Source organism: Orbicella faveolata, unplaced genomic scaffold (genome assembly GCF_042242905.1).
Source record: "Orbicella faveolata isolate gen_17 unplaced genomic scaffold, um_ofav_v1 contig_34, whole genome shotgun sequence".
NCBI classification, from domain to species: domain Eukaryota; kingdom Metazoa; phylum Cnidaria; class Anthozoa; order Scleractinia; family Merulinidae; genus Orbicella; species Orbicella faveolata.
Genome location: NW_028301563.1, coordinates 29887501 through 29893496, shown reverse-complemented (window position 1 = coordinate 29893496; position 5996 = coordinate 29887501). Strand labels below are relative to the sequence as shown.

The window sequence follows — 5996 nt, the reverse complement described above, 5'->3', positions numbered from 1 at the left end:
GCTACAACGGGTGCGTGTTATTAACCGGAAGAGACGATGAAATGAAAGCAGAAGGTTGAAAATTAGGAATTCAGTGATACCTCAACCTATCACTTGTTTCGGTTAGAGAATCTTAGAGGGATTTATTATGTTCATTGATTTATAGCTCTGTTGTTAGTCCTCGTTTGTAGGCACACCCCTCAGGAATTTAGCATTGAACATGGAATGAAACTTACGTCGGATACTGATACGGGTATTTCTTTTTTTTAATAAGTCTATGGATCTCGCCATAACATTGGAAGGCGAAGAACTCGACCAATGTTTTACCAACACGGACCTCATACTAGTTCAATAACATAATTCAGTTATGACAGAGAAGATTACAAATCTTTTTTTATTTATTTATGGCTAGACTGGAATTTATACAGCTGGTGTTTTCATGAGCAGGTATAATTACCATTATCACTATCAACTGGAATCTTGTAGATCTTTCTACACACGGGCGAACCAAAACAATCTGACTTGTGACCTTGAATTAATTCGCTTGAATTATCTGCAGTGCTCACGTATGATACAAACCGTTGCTTTATCCAAACATTTTCGAAAATTGTATTTTAGGACCTGTTTTTAGCCTGTGTTGTAAAACCACTATAATCTTGAGATTTGTATTGTTACAAAGGCAAAATAACCAAAGTTAGAATTAGTTTGAGAAATTCTATTTTTGACAGATAAATGCCTTTTGGACATACTAATATAATACTTATCATTGCATTTAGAGTGGTGCACTTCTAACAAAGGCCACCAAACTAATTTTTTTTCATCATTTTTTCACATGTTTTCAACAACTTTCCTATGGCTTCCATTCAAATCTGGCAAATTCAAATTATGAAAAGAAATGTGAGAGGTGGAGTTGTCGACTGATCAACAGGTTACATGATGCTTGATATTTTCACCATTCATGCATTTTGATTAGCTTATTTAAACCAAGGAAGGTGGACACAGTTAGTCAGGCACGACTGTGACTGGGTTCTTATTACAAAGATGAAAAGTTCTGTCACTCTTTTGTCCCTTAAATCTAGATCCAACAAACTAGTCACAGGCAACACAGTGATTTGTGGTTCATTTAGTAAAAAAAAAAAGTAATGACACATTTTCTTCAGCCTTTGAGCTTGGGCTAATTTGAATAAGCTGTTGTAAATGTAGAACAATCAAAACAATTTCAGACTCATCCTCTATTTACTTAATTATTACTTATTAATACATCTGTTAAAGAAATCCTGATGAAAATTTAAAAAATCCTCGAAATAAATACTGATTTTATCACTGTCACTAAACTCATCCTCTATTAACTTTCTGTAGACGTGTTCATCATCATTGTCTTGTTCTTCTTGCCCTTCCGCTTGTTCTTCTTGATCCTCTTGTCCTTCTTCTTCTTCTTCTTCTTTGTCTTCTTCTAACTCCCCCTCCTCCTCATCGATCATATCATCTAATGCCTCCAGGTATGGTTTGGCCAGGTTATTAAAAATATGGAGAGGGATTTACTTCATCAATAGACACAACAATATTGTGGAAAACTGAAACTTTCTGTGAAGGGGCCTGTTACGGCTATTTCGTGTTTTCTTTGTGTCCTTTTTTGTTCCGTATGTTAATGCATTTTTTCACACTCTGCATGCTTTTTTTTCTCGCGTCGTATGTAAATTTCGTTGCGTATATATTTGTGTTATCCTTTCATGTTAATTTAGTGCTAGTTTATCATCCGGTACACTTGTATCTTCTTGGTTCCCTGAACCCCGTTGCCAGCATTTTGGGAGCCGTTTAGTTTATCGTCTGTTTGTATTTTCCTCTTAGTTTTCTGCCGTCTTCAGTTAGTTATTTGTAGTAATTCGTTTCATGTTTATCTTTAGGAATTTACCTTCCTCCTACGGAAAGTGAAATAAATTTGCTGGACTAATTGAAACTCGCTTTAAGTTGTGTCTGAAGTCGGCCTTTGCCTCTTCAGGGCCCATTTCTTGAAACTTCCTGGCTATTCAAGGGCTTGTCAACTTACAAGGACCGTTTTCAGGCTGCTGTTTTGGGCCCAAAGCACCAAACTACCTAATGAAACTTAAATCAGTTTTTAAAAAGAGCATTGGAATTATAATCTAAAGTACAACAGTAATATTATTATAATTCAAATTATAAATATTCATACTGTATTTTGAAAGTGGAAGTTTTTTCACGAGGAATGTGAACGCCTTAAAGAGATCTTTTCCCGACTGTGCTATCCTGACGACCTTGTGCAGTCAATCATTCGCAGATTTACTGAATCAAAAGTGTCCGAGGATTCACATACTCGAGTGGCTGATAAAAGAGAAGCCCCAGTCAGAATCGTGTTGCCCTACAAGGACCAGAAATCTGCAAACGTAGTACGTAAACAGCTGGCTGACCTCAGTCAGAAGATCAACGCAGATATTAGCCCAGTTTACACAAGTAGAAAGATCAAGGATGAAATTAAGGTCAGGGAAGACAAGCAGCCTCTTGTGAGTCAACTATGCGTGGTGTATTCATTTCAGTGTGGCCTGTGTGATGCAGGCTATGTCGGTTACACGTGCTGACACCTACACCAACGAATTGAAGAACACAAAGGATTGGCAATCGGAAACCACCTCAGAGAGCAGCACAATATGGCGCCAGAAGACATCGTACAGAGTTTTCGAATCTTAAGAAAGTTTCAGAACAAACTTGGCTGCCTTATTTTTGAAATGTTTTTTATCAAAGAACTGAAACCAATGCTAAACAAACAGTGGGATTCAATTCGCGCCAAATTATTTGTTTAGAGCAATTCTTGCTAAGATTATTTTATTTTTAACACTTTTTCACATATTTTATCACATTTTAGCGTTCGCCAAATTTTTATCTATTATAAGTTGTTTTTAACATATTTATGGCTATATGCTAATGTAGAAAATTTACTCACTTGAAAATGACCTCGTAGAGGTCGAAACGTCGTGACTTTTTAGCGCTAGTTTTTATTTCAAAATCGATTTCTAAGAAACTACTTATCAACATACTGTATTTCTATACCTAAATAAGAAAACCAAATGGACTTCTCTATAAACTCACTTCCTTCAACTTAATGTCTGCTAATTTTTCACGCAAATAGCAAATCACCAGTTGTGATTGCAGTTACCCGTCTCACTCTGCATAGCAATTTTCAATTTGGTTTCAAAATTATCTTGCATTTGGGTTTGCATCACTGTGCTCTGTTTTGCATCCTGTACTTTCTTTGTTGTGTTGTTTGTAATATTGTTAATACTCTGGTTCTGGTTTCAAGGCACTTCAATGAAAACTGTTCAGACATCACTTCCTTCCTGCATGAGATGAAGTAATAATTAAAAGCACATGCCATTTTTGGTCTGGGACATTGATGGGGATTCCTGGACAGGCCCCCAGAGGAGCTCCCATCTGCTTTCAAAATTATATCATTAGCCTAGCAAAACTAGTGCCAGTTCCAAACCCCACATTAGAATTTAAAATCCTTAAAACTCATAGTCTTGTTGTTATTGGGATAAGATGTTCTAGGTTCCGAGCTACTGTGTCTGAAACACCTCACAAGATTAGAAGCCACAGATTTAGGAAAGCCATTCCCTAACAGAAAGTTTTAATCATTGTTCTTTGTTTCTGAATGAGAGAGTCTATTTCACATATACGAGAAGCCTGGTGCAACAAGGCCTAACCCAAGTAATTTTGCTAAGTCAACGTACTTGACTAGAAAACAAGACATTCTGTCCAGTGTTTGTGTGATTCCTATAAATGGCAATGGATGTTCTTTTCAGAGAAATGTCCAGGAAATTGATCAAGCCATCTTCAAATTTGTTGACCGTAAAACATGTCAGATTTATTTGGTTTGTCCATCAACAGCATATCTTCAAAATAACGTCCATAAAACTACTCATTTATAAGGCCACTGTCAAGCACTTTACGAACAATATCATTTTTGAGTTCTGTCATGATAAAAAAAAAAACAACAACGGCCTAATGAAGAACCCAACAAAATGCCATCAGTTTGGTTGTTGAGTGCTCTCTCAATTAATTTGGTGTTAATCAATTTATTGTCATTAACTCCAAAGAAACCAATCTGAACAACTGTCAGGGCTTGCTGTCAGGGCTTGCAAACTCCAATTCCTCTTAGAGTGAAAACAAGGTGTTTTCCTTCCACATCTACATGGGAGAGTATCATAATTTATGTGGGTGGTGGTGGTGTATCGAGTTGTGTTTGACAAACCCTTTTCATTTTTTATGTTTCTGCATATAGCAATATAAAGGAACTGTTTTTTAACTGTTTAATAGCAAACCACTTTATTTTTAAAAAGTGTCTGTTATTTTTAGTTGAAGTTAATTTGGCTAGCAATTCCTTGCTATTTAAATGTATGTTGCTTGAAAACTGTGATCTGGTGGCTCTAGATGCAATTTGAGTTTTTCTGTAATTTTGAAAAGTCAAGCCCCACTGTTTGTTATTAACATTGTATCAAAAGGATAACACCATTCTTATCATGGTTATTCTATTGATTCCATTTCATCATTACTTAAGGTGGTTCTGCAGTTATTGTGGGCACACTACCCCATGTCAAAGTTTGCAACATAATTTTTGGGGCATTGAAGTGTTGGCTAACAAATTTTGGGAAATATTTTGTCTTTCACTCGGTGATAATGTTACTTAATTCCATTTACTGGGGATAATATTTTTATTCTTACTGGTGTTTGACTGGACCCCATTTTTTGGACAACAACACTACCAGTAAAAAAAATTTTGCTGGCATACTTTTACTCAATTTCTGGAACCAGCTTATTTTGACTTAATACAAACCATGCCCAAGTTTCGGGGAAATCATTTGAGCAGAAGTTCAGAAGTATTAACTTAAAGGTCAAAGACATGTAAACTCAGTTTCTACAATTGACTCTCATTTCCAAAACAAGCCATGAACCCAAATTTTGTGAGAAGCTTGCCCCAAAGCTTGCTAAATAAAAGTGGCTAGTCAATTAGTGATCGTGTGAACCATAAAAAGCATTAATCCCTAGTTCTTAAAATACGATAAAATGCTTGATAACCTCATTGAATTTTCAAAGTTGCATTTTGCAACAGTATTTGGAAATAACTTTTGTGTCAAAGTCTTTCCACACAAATTGTTCAGTATGGCAATATTTTGGCTATAAGTTTTACTGTTGTGACTCAAAAAGAAATGGGGCACTGTTGTCAGGATTGTAAGCTACTCCCCGACTGATCTCTGGTGAGGAAGAGAAGCAGTTTTATTAATCTATGATTACAAATACAAAATAGGTACTACAGGTACAGGCTGAGCCATCTTTTTGCCATTCCTTAATATATAGTTAAAAAGACAGTTATTAATAATAACAATAATAATAAATAAAAATAGCAATAAAAACAACAACGATGACAACAAAAATAATAACAATAATATTAATGATAATGATGTGCTTCTGGGCATGAATTATGTTTTTATTCATGACAGTTGGTTCATCATATTTGACCAGTAAAAGTGCTTCACTGGGTCTATTTGTTAGAAAAGTGGAGTCTCATCAAAATGTGTGGGCACAGTTCATGGATGTTTAAAATCTTGTGAGGGATGTGCTCTATGACTGATTAATCACCCAATGAATCACTGTTGCAACACCAAAACAAGAAGGCAAGTTTATAAAAAAGTTGAGCATTTCTGCAAGTTGAAATTTTCTCGCGAGTGCTAATGGGCAACAAAAGTCTACTAGGTAGGCAACTAAAAAGACACACGGGGAACCAACAAAAAGAGAACTAGTTGCCCAAAGGGCAAATTAGCAAGAAAGTTAGTGTCGAACATTGCATTAATAGCCATCAAGCTCATTCTAAGAGCTTTGTGGCATCCAAAAGTTTTCTTTACTCTGCCTCCTCGACTCCTCAACCTCTCTTAATTCATTTATGTTTGTTGTGCCCCAAACCACTGCAGGAAAGAAAGTGAGTGCTTTGTACGCTGTAAGTATACATG

General features: G+C 35.9%; 1 long non-coding RNA gene across 1 annotated transcript in view; it reads right to left on the bottom strand.

Annotated features, from left to right (window-relative positions):
• Window positions 1–359: 359 nt before the first annotated feature.
• Window positions 360–5996, bottom strand: part of LOC149105709 (uncharacterized) — a 7277-nt gene continuing 1640 nt past the window's right edge. The window contains exon 2 of the long non-coding RNA XR_016210090.1: window positions 360–2082. This is a non-coding gene — a long non-coding RNA (uncharacterized LOC149105709). The remainder of the gene's footprint in view (window positions 2083–5996) is intronic.